Genomic DNA, 14,259 nt, shown 5'->3' with positions numbered 1-14,259 from the left:
AAAAACAATCATTGATTCAGCCCCTCAACGTGGGTCTTGCCAAATTATCATGGGCAGATGGTCAGACCATTGAATCAGGGTTGGATCCAAATCACCTCTGTCTTTCCTTTCTCTCTCTCCACTTCTCCTCCTCTTTTCCTAAGTCCTGAGCAAGCATTACTGTATTCCTGCTCCACGTTTACCGTGGTCTGGAATCTGTCTGTATAGACTACTCACTGGTGATTGTGGCGAAGTCACTAGAAATCTCGCAACTTTGATATTTTCCTCCTTAAAAGGGGAATGGATTCTGCCCTGAGTAACTCAAAGAGCTGTTGAGAGTCATGAAAGTGAAAGCATTTGTAGGCAGTAAAGTGCTGTGAAAAACATGAAAATCCAGGTCCAGTTGGGCTACAGTATGCATTTATGTGTTCATGGAGCCCTTACTATGTACTAGGCAATGTATGTGAAAATTTATAAAATGTACTCCCTGGGCTTTCTACATTTTCAGTCCAGCAGGGGAGACAGAGGTATAAAGAATGTACAAAGGGGAGCTAGTGTTGGGAGGAACATCCCATACAAACAAAAGAGCATGCACTAAGGTATAGAGGTAGGGGCAGTGCATGGCAGCAAACGGTCATCTTTTGCCTCGTGAACATTGCTGTTTGTTAATCTAGACCCCGCCCCTGCATTGCTATATTCCTTGTGACCAGGACCAGCCCAGGTGGGGCCTGTCTCAATGATCCTGATGGATGCTGTTGCTGTTAGGGAATCATCATGTGGCTACTGGTGAGGGACATAGTAAAACAGAGAAGCTGATGCAGGGGGTACTTGGGAGAATGCCATTTCCTTGCATTCCATCCATTTGCTGGTGATTTGGTGCACTTCGGAGTTGAAAGATGTGACCTGACAGGCTCCGTTCAGATCATGGACTTACCTGGTCCCTGGGAAAAAGGAGCAACAGCTTCTCAGGTGGCACAGCTGGCACTCTCCTCAGCCCTAGGACACAGACACCATAGCAGCACACTCAGAACAGAGTCAAACTGACTGGCTCTGAATTGCAGTTTCCACATACATTATCTGTACCATCTACAGATCTACAGGTTGACTTCTATAAGCCTCCATTTATTATTTGAAAAATGAGAGTAATGATGACAGCAGCCCTGTTGTGTAGCTGCTGGGGTACCACCTTGCTTCACACAGGGCTTCGTACATAACAAGCACTTAGTCCATGCTTTTGTTGCAGGGATTACTTGTTTCCTAATTTTGAGAGAATTAACAGGAGAGGGGTGGGGAAAGAAAAATGGTATCAGCTTTTTCATGGGTAGGTACCACTTGCTTCTTGCTTCTTTCAGAGGGTTTTTTTTTTTCCCCCTAGCAAGACAGCAGTCAAGAAGGAAGTGTTCCAGCTGTTAAGACAGCTGCTGCAAAGGAAATTTTCCTGCAGGTGCTTCTGTACAGTTTTCCTAGTGGGTGTTTCCAGGGTGTACTTTCTAGTCTGTGTGGTCTGGAAGGTCCTCTTTCCAGCTGGGCAGCCTGTGCTGTGTTGTAGGAATGCAGAGGCCCCAAACCTTAGTGGTTTATGACAGCAAAATTTGGGTTCTTCCCCATGTTTCTCATCCACTGGGGGTTGGGAGGGGATACTCGGATCCTTTTGGTCCCTCAGGGATCCAACGGAGAGATGTTCTATGAAATTGGTTCCATGAATTTCAAGGCAGGAAAAGGGAATGTGGTAGATCTTCTATTGGTTCTTAAAGCTTTTCCTGGAAGCGACACACATTACTCTTGCTCATGCTTCACTAGACAGAGATGAAAAGGGCGATCCCACCCTGAACTGGAAGGGGTGGAGAACTAGAAATATTTGGTGAACAGCACTGACGATTCCCAGGGACTCCAGTGGCCCCTTCCCTTTCTTCCTTGATTGTGGAAACCTAATTTTATTAGGGTTGCAGTGTGATAAGCCACGGGGGACAAATCATTATTGCCCTAATGATGTCATTGAGATTCCATTCATCTTTGCTAAGGCGGGTCTAGACTACAGGTGAGCATGTGACCAGCTCTGACCAGTACCCTGCCTGAGGAACTTCTGGAAAAAGTCTCTCCCTGATAAAGGGAGGAAATGGCACAAAGAAAGGTTTTTTGTTGTTGTTGTCCCCTCTGGTTTTCTCTCTTCTATGGGATACTGTAACTTACTGTTACTGTGTGAGACAATTAAATTAGTTTATTGTTTAAGCTCCTCTATGTCAAAATTCTGTATTTTTAGCCAACACAACTGAATCTCATTCTAGTGAGTAGACTACGTCAGTGTTTCCCAAACTTGCCTACTCAGGAGAGGCATTTATTAAAAAGATATTCCCAGGCCCCTCCCTAAAAGATTCCTAGTAAGTAGGTTAAGGGTGGGATCCAGGAACCTGCATTTTTTTTTTTTTTTTAGGAACTGCATTTTAACAAGTGATTTTTATGATTAAAGTTTGAAAGATACTGTGCCAGATATTTGTAAACACTTTAAGCAGGAGGCTGACTGTGGTTTATGAACGAACATTCACAAGTGTGGTTTGCTTATTTTTAAAGACCCACAGCAGTGGTATGGAGGGTGTTCTAGAGGAACCAGAGAGCGGGAGCAGAGAGATCCAAAGTCCAGGGGAGAGGACGTGAGACCTGGAGGTCATACCAGGGAGGTGTAGAGAAATCCCACACATCAGCTGGACTTGGTGACTGAGCAGATTTGGAAAGTAAGTGAAGAGTCCAGGAGGACCCCCAGGTCTCTGGGTGGGGTGCCTGGGCAGCATGGTACCCTGACCAAGGCAGCAGATGCAGATGAAGGGCAGGTCTGAGGAAGAAGAATAGAGGTGGGTCTGCATGTGCTCCATGTGAGGTGTCAAGAGGCAGAACTATAGACACCCCTTCCTTAGGCAGGGCCTGAGCCACGGGGGTGGCAGTGGGAGGGGAAGTGAATAATCTGGGCAATAAGCATGCTGCCCATCCAAATCTCCTGGTTCTGGCCAGGTCATTGGCTGCAATGTCTGTCCTTAGTCTAAAATATTTCCACTTCTTTGTGAGGTCATTTTGTATCTCCAGCATGGTCAGGAATCAAGGCAATGAACAGGCTGATATATTCATTCATTCATTCATTCATTCATTCATTCATTCATCCAGATGTGGTGTCTAACCTATACTAAGGGCTAAAGATGAATTGATGAAACAGATAGATGTGGTTCTAGCTTTCATGGAGCTTGGATCATGGGGGAAATCAGACAAAAAAAGAAAAAAAAAGAAATTCTGAACTATGAGAAGTTCTGTGACGGAACCAAACTTTGTTTAGGAAAGAGACAGTATAGTGGGATGACCACAAGGTTTGGAGAAAAGAGACATGGATTTCCTTAGTTCCCTTATGTGTGAAATGAGATTTCCCCTCATACCTCACAGCTGTTGTATGATTTTGGCTGAGCGATGCTGTGATAACAGAGCATGCCCACCTCTTGGTGACTCATAAGAATGAAATGGGTTTCTTGATCACAATTCATATTTGTTGCAGGTAAGCTACACCTCTGTACCTTGTCCCCTTGTCTCTGAAAGGGGCAGCTGGTATCTGGAACATTGGTATTTCTGTGGCAGGGATGAAGGGTAATGTTGGAGCCACATGCCTCTTACTGTTTCTGCTTGGACATGGCACAGAACTTCACTTGGATTCTGCTGTCCAAAGAATCTCTTGTGGTTTGGTCTGGGGTGTGAGGTTCTCTTCCACTAGGAGAACAGTGGGAGAAACATGGTAGGAAATGCCGACTCACTTTTCTTTTTATTTGTTTATTTATTTGTTTGTTTGTTTAAAATTTTATTTTACTATCTTATATTAGTCACCATACAGTACATCATTAGTTTTTGATGTAGTGTTCCATGATTCATTGTTTGTATATAACACCCAGTGCTCCATGCAATCCATGCCCTCCTTAATACCCAACACTAGGGCCAACCCAAACCCTACCCACCTCCCCTCTGAAACCTTCAGTTTGATTTCCAGAGTCCATAGTGTTTCATGGTTCATCTCCCCCTCTGCTTTCCCCCTTCATTAAAAAAAAAAAAAAACCAAAAAAACATTTTGCTAATTCTTAAATACTTTTCCATTTTATTTAAAGAATTCTTATCAAGTGTTAATCTCAAAGGTCAAAAAAAGTGTTATTGACTTATTTTGAAGATATTTTCATGACTTTCCTTTGAACTTTGAAAGATCCACTTTTTCAATGTCACATTAAAAAATGAACTATTCAAAAAACTTTTGCTGAAAATTTACATATGTTGTGTGCCAATAATAAACTTATGAAGGGTGTATTTATTAAGGTAGCAAGTACTTTAAAACAAATGATACAAGTCACAGATGTGAAAATCAGTTTAGGTAGCTAGGTTAAATTTCTTGTCCAATGTAAGTTCAATTGCAAGCATTAAGAAATAATCCCCCATGCTCCTTGCAGCATTCTTTATAATAGTGAAGACATGGAAACAACCCAAGTGTCTATCAGTGGATGAATGGATAAAGAAAAGGCAACACACACACACTCACACACTCTCTCTCACGCACACACATGGAAATATTCTTTTATTCAGGCATAAAGAATAAGGAAATCCTGCCATTTGCAATCACATGGATTGACTTGAAGGCATTATGCTAAGTGAAATAAATCAGACAGAGAAAGACAAATAATGTTTGTTCTTACTTCTATGTGAAATCCCAAAATGCTGAACTCATAGAAACAAAGAGTAGAGTAGTGATTGCCTGGGGTGGGGGTGGGAGAAGATGTTGGTCAAGGGCACAAACTCCCAACTTTAAGATGAATAAGTTCTGGGGATCTAATGTACAACATGGTGACTATAATTATCAATACCATATTATAGACTTGAAAGGTGTTGAGAGAGTGGGTCTTAAATGTAATCACACACACAAAAAAGTGGTACTTATGTGAGGGGATGGAGCTGCTAACTAACCTTATTGTTTTCATCATTGTGCAATATATACTTTTATCAAATCATCAGATTGTATACCTTAAACTTACATATGCTGTATGTTAATAAAATCTTAATAAAACTGGATGGAAAAAGAGAGAAAATTCTGACTTCCTTCAGTTGTATTTAGTAAACCATCTGAAGTTATGGATTAACTCAGGGAGTGATATGTGAGTCATCGGTGTGACGGTATGACAAGAGTATTGATGGTGACTGAGGATGAAGAATAAGAAGCCTATGAACATCCCCGGTTTTACTGACGGGGACACCAGAATCCACATGTTATGTAATTTGGACAAGGTCTCATAGTTGGCATTTGATCCAGTTGGCTGATGCAAGGCTCTGTGTTCCCAGCCATCAAGATCTGTAGTGGCTGTGGGCTGGTGTGAGGCGGGCAGGTGTTCGGCTCTCCATGCAGAAGCTCTGGTGAGAAGTGGGAAGAATTTCTCTGAGACCCATCCTCTCTCTGACAGCACAGGGGAGGATTCCTAGGGCTCCCCGAGACTCTGCTGCACTACTTCCTGGGAGTATCACCTCAAAGATTGGATAGGTAAGACTGAAGATGGCAAGGAAACTTCTCCATTGCTAACGCCCTTGACTTAGTTTGCCAGGGCACAAGTTCATGTTGCTGAAACCAGTCTCCCTTATCAAAGAGGCAAGCAACACCCACGGCCGGGGCCCTTTTGAGTCAGAACTCATGGGAATAGGGCTGCTTTTCCTCCTTGAGAAGAGAGGGTAAGGATGGTCTGTCTTCTCAGTACCCAGGCTGGTAGCTGAGAGTTTGGAATATTCTACATTGATCCAACTCCTATAAGCCGTCACTTACTCATTTTTGACTCCTGGGTGAATTTTCTTCCCCTTCGAAAGCCAGATTCAGATATCAAGAGGCCAAGGTATATTTACTTGTCCCAGGCATGTCATTTGCATATGTCACTAGGTTTGACTTGTCTATGATTAAGCGGCTGCTAAAGGAACAACTTGTCGAATGCGTTATCTTTTTCTTTGTTTTTCTTCCTCACTTCACTGTGGACCCAGTGGCCTTTTCTAGAAAGGCTGAGAGACAGAGCCCTGCTAAGGGGCGGTCAGAATGGCGTGAGAAGGGATGAGAATCACAGACATTTTGAGGTCTAGTTTGAGAACACTGTTTTAGATGTCAAGAAAACTCTGGCATGATAATATTTGTCACTCCCTGAGTATTTTACTACATCAGGCACTGGGTGAAGGACTTGAGATGATGACATAGCTTTCATTAAATCATCTAGTGACGATTTAATGGGGTAGAGACCCTTTTTTTCCATTTTATAATTGGAGGGACTGAGGATTAGGGTTTATCTGACAACACAAGCCCACTCACCTAATAACTGGCAGGGCTGAATTCAAACTGAGGTTGATCTGGCTTCAGAGCCTGTCCTTCTCACTGTTCTTCTCTTCCCCATGTGGTGACGTTGTCCATAACTACTCACTGCTGGTCTTTGTCCTGTGAGAGGATTGCACATATCCATCCTCCTCATACCACTTGACTGGCAGTGTCCCATGTAGAAGGGAGGGAGTTACCTCCCAGCCACCTTGCCTGACTTTGGGTTTGGCTGTATGACTTGGTTCAGTCAGTAGATTGCAAGTAGATGTGACACGTGCCACTTTATGAATCATAAGAGTTTCTGTCAGCTCTCTTGCTTTTCCCATGAAAGTGGCACACTCCACACAGAGGCTATTCCTTCAGTTTGGATCCCAGCATGAGAAGACATGTGGAGCAAAGTGTCTCAGTCTGTTCAGGCTGCTATAAGAGAAATATCATACACCGGGTGGCTTATGAACACCTGAAATTTATTCTCACCATTCTGGGGGCTGGGAAGCCCAAGATGAAGGCTCTGGAAGATCTGTTGTCTTATAATAGCCTGCTTCCTGGTACATAGGTGACCATCTCTTTGCTGTGCCCTCACAGTGTGGATGAGATGGGAGAGTTCTCTGGAGTCTCTTCCATTCATGAGGGCTCCAACCTCATGACCCAGTCACCTCCCAAAGTTCCTACCCCCAAATATACTCATATTGGTCATTAGGTTTCAATATATGAATCATGGGGGGATACAAATATTTAATACATAGCACGGAGCCACCACTGCTGACCTGCAGGCATTAACATGCAACATGAGCTAGAAATAAGTTTTTGTTCTTGTGCTAAGCTACCAAGGTTTTGGTATTTTTTGTGGCTGCACTTAAATCTGACCAATATGTCCAAGGGTATTCTGAGACCCATGGATCATTAAGATGATAATAATCTCAGGGAGATGGTCCTGGATTTGATTCTCATCTGTGCCACCTGGGATGGGTTAATAATAATATCTTTGGGAATCAATGTAAAGTAATTAGTCATAAAAACACTTGTGAAATCATAAAGTTTCATAATCATATTCATTATCCCAGTAAGCACTGTTCTTTGTGGTATGGAACTTTGTTCCATTTACTTTATAAAGTTCATGAAGTCAGGAGCCATGTCTATTTTGTTCAAAAATATATAGTGCTTGTCACAAGGAAGATGTTCAATAACTATGTAATGATGAATGAATGACGTAGGAGGTCTATGCAATGAGAAAGTGTCCTGTGAGCAAATACAATTTTAACCGCTGAGCTGAACCAGCTAATTTCTTGTGGAACTTCTTAGAGTTTTCAGTGCATTAATGTGAATTGTGACTCTTATGGGGAGGTAGGGCTAGTAGACAACATTTCATAAAAATGTTTGACCATGAAACCCTTTTCTTCTCAGGAATATTTCATGGGATGAGATACTTTTTTCCCCTTAGCCTGTGGACTAGACGTCAGACCGGGTCATTGTCTGTAAGCTGACTAGAATTAGAAGAAGTCCTATAATTGGCTGGTTGCATTTCTGATCATTTCTGTCGGAAAAGAGCTTCCGTATTGTCAGGAATATTGCATCACTAATTTGTATCTGGATTTCCTAATCTGTGCAAAGGGGATATCTTCCCTGCATGTCTCATATTTTGGAGGAAAAAAAACAAATGATCCTGGGAAGTAGAGTGAGCTACTTGAGAACAGAGTCTGTGGCTTACTTCCTGGGACCCCAGAGCCTATGGGCTGTCACATGATGGAACTTAACACATTCTGCTGAGAGAGTGAATAAACTCATTGTACCAACCAAGAGCAAGTGGTAGGACTGAGAGGGAGTTGGGTATGCACAGCGAAAAACCAGCCATAGGTAACCTGGCCACATCCTCCAATAAAGCAACCAATTTTCACCTAGGTTTACCATAACAAGAGTTCCACTGTGGGCAATGAGCCTATGCCATTTAGGAGAACAGCGAGTTTGGGTATTAAGAAATCACAAGGGGTGTGGTGGATGCCACTGCTGTGTCTATTAATCTATTCCCAACCTTTCTTTCGTGTTTCCCTTCACCTTCCTTTGAGACTGTGTCTTTCAGAAAGAGAGAATTAGTTTCAGCCATGAAGTGGTCTCATTCTCCTTACCAGGGATTGGTTTAGGTGTGGACATGTGAGACATTTCTGGTCCATAGGATATGGGTGGGAAATTTGGACAACTAAGAAAGGTTTTTCAAACTTAACAAGAGACACTAGAGAGGGGATGCTTCCCTATTTTTCCTGTTTCCCCTTTGCTGACCCTGCTGTGTCCATGTATCATGTCTGAAACTCTGGCCGCCATCTTATCATCACAGTAGAGATATTGCCAACAGAGATGGCTGAGTGGGACTGTGGAAAGTGCTGGTTTCGTGAAGGGCTCTCTGACATTTTGAACTACTTGTATCTGCACCCAGCTTTATTATCTAGTGAGAAAATGGATGTGTTTATTGTTTGACCATGTTGAGTTGGCTATCCCTTTCAGTTTGAAGCTTCCTAACAGATACAAGATGATGGAACAAGGAGCAACCTGTGGAATTTATCTATCCTCCATTATCTCACAGCCTGGCTTGAAAGGCCACAAGGCAATGATTAATGCTTGTGTGGTCCAATTCATGCCATAATACAGGTATAAAGAGGGTGCCTCAGGATGGCACAGGGGAATGAGCTTGGTTTTCCATGGAAGGTTGTGGAAGGCTTCAGAGAGGAGGTGGCTTTCAGTGGAGGCTTGAGCCAGATGGGCCTTGTAATCCAGGCGGAGGGAATGGTGCATTCAAAGGCAGGGAGATCTGAAAGCATATTTGATTAAGCCTTGTTTGTTTTGGCGCTACTGGGTTGGAAAGGGAGCAAATGAGGCTGTGATCATGAAGGAGTTGGTGAGGACACACAAAGAGGCATGGTGGCCGAGGCATGGGCACATCAAGACCCAGGAACAGGGAGCTTGAGTCTTAGGCATGCATGCAGTCAGTGGTATTTATTGAATGTCTGCTGTGTGCCAGACTCTGTCTGAGCTGGGAGCTGGGGCTGCAGTACTGAGTGCCCCACTGTAGTGTCCCGAGGGCCTAATACCATCATGGTCACCACTGAGTCTCCGATGGTTGGACTGGAGTTTGGCAGTCAGGGAACCTCCATCATTGTTGCCCAAATGAACAAAGCAAACAGCATCTCTTACCTGTGAGGACTCTGCTGACCAGGGAGAAAATAGGCACTTAACAAAAAATGAAAGATCATTGAACATAACTTTGATGAGTATAATTATATGATCATACTTCGGTGCTCTGAACCCAAATTCTGTGGGGACCTAAGAAACTCAAGAATGGCAATCCAGGGAAAGAGGCCAGTAAGCACTTTTTTGGTCTTAATAAGGGCCTCACTTTTCTAATTTGTAAGCTGAAAATGATAATTCTTATTCCCAAGGGTTGCCAAGAGCTTAGAGATAATATATTTAAAGTTTCTAGCATATAGTACATGAAATAGTTTTCTTAAATGCAGTTCAGGTACGTCTGCAGGAAGAATCACCAATTGGGAAGATACTGCAACTTGGAATTCTCTTGCACATCACGCCTAGATCCAAACCTAGAGCCACAGCTTTCAAGTAACTCGTGGGGATTTCTCAAAACTCACTTCCTGACAATGCTGGAAAAATAAGGCATTCTTACACTTCTTAATGAAACAAAACAAAACAAAACAAAACAAAAAACCCCAACTTTCCTGAGCTTGACTGATATCAGAATTATTCCCTCCTTAGCTCCTGGCAAAAAATTAGCCAGCAACTAAAGGTTCATGTTGCACACAGTCAAAAGTGGATTAATGGGTTAAGGCAATGTTTTGAAGGAGATGAAGAGAAAGTTTCAGAGGAGCAATTGCCGATGCAGGTGGGGAAGGCTGGTGGCTTGTGTTGCTTCTTTTTCCACTAAAATGACTGGTTGAGGGGCATCTGGGTGGCTCAGTCAGTTAAGTGTCCAACTCTTGGTTTTGGCTCAGGTCATGATCTTGGGGGTGCTGGAATCGAGCCCCATACTCAGTGCAGAGTCTGCTGGTGATTATCTCTCTTTCTCTCTGCTCTTTATTCCACCCCACTCTCTCTCTCTCTCTCAAATAAGTAAATAAAATCTTAAAAAAAAATAATAAAGTGACTGGATGGTTTTCATCATACCTGGAACTCTGGAAGCTTCTCCAGGGCCCAAGCTGGGGGACCTGCAGTGTGGTGAGGCTCTCTACCAGGACCTTTGGGTAAATTGTCTCCTTCAGACTCAACCCAAGGCTACTTCTGTCTTCTGAATCCCGAACCATGAGTATCTGTGCTTGAGTGAGGCTCCCAAGTGCTCCTTAACGGATGAACCTTCAGAATGCTCTGGCTTACAGTTCCCTGTGCCAAGTGCATGCTATCCTGGAGACTGAGGGCTATCTGAGTTGAGAGGGGGAGGCAATGAACAGGTTTTTAACATCATGTGCCACTGGGCTGGATGCCTCACATGCCATAAACTTTGTAATCTGCATAGAAACCCTTTAACGTGGACAAGGTCCCCATGTACAGATGAGAAGACTGAGCCTCAGAGAAGATAAGATACATGGTGATAAATCCAAAAGGCCACAGAGCTGGGATTTTTAACTTGCCACATTTTGACCTAGAAATCTGAGTGAAGGGAAGAACTGTGGGTATTTTTCCCACAATTTATTTTAAAAATGTGTCTAAAATGTATAAACTTGTGTTCTATTATTTCTATGAACTCACTAGATGGTATGCTCAGTGAGGGTGTTTGGTGTCGGCTGTGGGGCTTTCAGCTCTCTCTCTATCACCTGCACTAAGCTCCCCACAAACATGGCTCTCAACTGCAGGTGTGGACACATGAATAAATAAGCTTCTTAGCTTTTGGTTTCATGAGGCCACTTATTCCAAAAAAGCTCTCCAGAAGGGAAGCCTGTAGAAACAGATAATCACGGGTACTGGGGAGGGCTTCTGGATCAAATTCGGGTCCACTGTGTGAATCTTCTAATGATTCACTTGGGGTCCCCATTCCACAGAGAACGCAGGACAGGAAGTGACCTACGCTGCACACATCTGGGCCATAAATAATTATGTGGATTTTATGGAAAGTATTTGACTGAACTGTGATCAGCTTCTCCAGCAAATTGATAAGTTGATCTTTCAGGGAAGGTACTGAGTCACTGAGGAAGGAGCAAATTAAAAAAAACCCCAAAACAAAACAAAAAAACCCCAAAACTCCCAGAACGAACAGGGGGAAAAACCAGGCCATGGACTTCCCTGGCCTGTCTGATGGGTGAATGACAGGCTGGGAGCTCATGTGCTGAGGACCCTGATTGGGTCTCTTTGGTCAAAGGGCTGCAGAATTGCAGACTCTGAGAAACGGAAGGACCTACACCACCCAAACAAAAACTTGCCACCAGTCATTCATCAATGAAGGGAAGTGTCACAGCAGCTGATGAGGGGACTTTTTCCAATCCTGGACTGATTTAATTGTGATTATTAGTCACAGAAGCAGCTGTCATTTACTGAGCACCTAGAACATGAGGACAAGAATTGCCTCCCTGTCATTGAGTTACTGAAAATTGAAAGCATGTAAATTCCTTAGTACAGCCAGATTTTCTATAAGGCGACATACGCACTCCTAAAAATCACTGTGCTATGCAGAATCACACAATAAAACCATAGGGCTCAGGGGAAAAATGGGGTTAGGGGAAAAACACAAACTTCACCAGCAACTTGTAAGCATGTATGAGTATGATACAGGCCTATTAAAAGGGCAGCACCGTTTTACACACTAAGTGGTTAAGAACTGCATAAATGCTACAATAAATAAGGCCCTTTATCATCAGAGAGACCTGAGGTTGGCTTGTGTATGTGGGTTTCAGAAGGGCTCTAGCTTGTGAAACATTGTGAAGCAGTGAGGGCAGTGAGTTTGAGATCAGATGAAAAGCTGTTACACCAGATGTGCATGGGTGTGGCTGTGAACATACACCCTGTCTTTCCACCTGAGGTGGCTGTGGATATTCGAAGTGTGTTTTGAGTGCTCCTACCTATCAAGGTTCAGCTGGTGCATCTACTGTTTCTCACAAGGGGAAATCCCACGTAAGCAAACACGGAATCGGCATTTGGCTCCCATTGTTCCTTAATACATCGGTTGTGCTGGAACAAAGTAGTGTTTTCAAAATCATCCTTATAGAAGAGCTGATGATCCAGGATTCACGGCAAATGTGCAATCAATGGTAATTATAATTGTTAATGTGGAGTTTCTCTCATCCATGCATTAAACTCAGGAAGGTAGTATAAGCAATCCCATTTTATAGAAGAGTCGCTGAGTCACAGATGTTGACATCCTTACTCAAGAAATAGAGGTAGGAAGCGTCAGGGGCCCTAGCTGCCCCTCTGTAGGTCTCACCATGATGTGAGTCTGCTTTTATACCCTTTTACGGGATACTGTGCTGGTGGCAGAGGGAGCCCCAGGATGAGTATATGCTTTTGATCGTCGTCTTTGACAGCTCAAGGTATTTTTGCACTGAACACAAATCCACATGACTTTTAAAGACCAGACAAATATCTGAGACATTTCTAGTCTGTGCTGCTACCTCAGGGGATATATTTATTCCCCTCTGTTCTTGGGGCTGATAGAGTGAAAAACGTTGAAAAGCTCTTTGATGTCCCACGCTACTTGCCAATGTGGAGAAAATCCCTATATTTAGCCAAATGCTGCCTCCCTGGAATCTCCAGCCCTGTGTCCTTACATGTTCCTAACAGAAGCTTCTTTCCTTCCAGCTGAAATTGGCAGTAAGTAGCTTACAGTTTGACAGGGTCCCCTCTAAGTTCTGGGGTCCAGAAAGGAGTCCAATACTCCAGACCTTCTTTAGCAAACCTAGACAGAGAAGATCCAGTGGGAATCTTGGCCGAGAGCAGGATTGACTGTTAGAGCTGACGCCTCACCTTGCTGGCTCATACTGATTGGGACCAACTAAATCCCTAGGCCATTCTTGCATGAATTTTTTACACCTGCCCTCCCTTACCCAGTCTGAGCTAAAAAATATGGGATTTACATTTATGCCCATTAAAATATCCTTTTGTTGGTTTTATCCCATCAAAGTCCATTTTCCACCAACTTTTTGTTATGAATGACTTACAACTTATTCAAAAGTAGAGAGACTTATAGTATAGGGAACCTATGTGAAACCATCACAACCATTAACTTTACCAATTATAACTCATGGACATCCCTGTTTTGTGAACATCCCATTCACTCACAGCATTTCATCTCCCTTTCCCTCTCCCCAGTTGTGTTAAACCAAATCCTAGATATCATGCCAGTTCACTTGTATTCCAGTATGTATCTCTAAAAGATAAAGAGTTTTAAAAAATTTACTTGCAAGATCATTATCATGTCAAAATAAATTAGCAGTACTTCCTTAATATCAAATATCCAGTCAGTGTTCAAATTATCTCAATTGCTTTGTTTAAATTAGGATTCCATGTGGATATGTCTTTCAAGACTCTTTTAGTTAATAGGTTTCCCCTTTATTTCTCCCTTCCTGCCTCAATTTTTGTTGTTCTTTGAGAAACCAGGCTTCTTCTTATATGTTGAGTTTCTTTAATTGGGAATTTTGTATTGCACTCTGGTGGTGTCATTTAACACATTATTTTGCCTCTTGGTTTTCGTATAACTTGGGCATAGAATCCAATGCCATGATCAAATCTGGTTTTGATTATCTTATTTTAATTTTTAAAAAATATTTATTTATTTATTTGATAGAAGGAGGGAGAGAGAGCAAGCAGAGGGGAGGGGTAGAGGGAGAAGAAGAGAGTCTTAAGCATGGAGCCCAATTGGGAGCCCAACACAGGGCTTGATCCATGACTCTGAGATCATGACCTGAGCTGAAACTAAGAGTCAGACACTTAGCCGACTGTGTCAC

This window comes from Mustela erminea, chromosome 16 (genome assembly GCF_009829155.1).
Source record: "Mustela erminea isolate mMusErm1 chromosome 16, mMusErm1.Pri, whole genome shotgun sequence".
In the NCBI taxonomy this organism is placed as follows: Eukaryota; Metazoa; Chordata; class Mammalia; order Carnivora; family Mustelidae; genus Mustela; species Mustela erminea.
Note: the sequence above shows the minus strand (reverse complement) of the source record.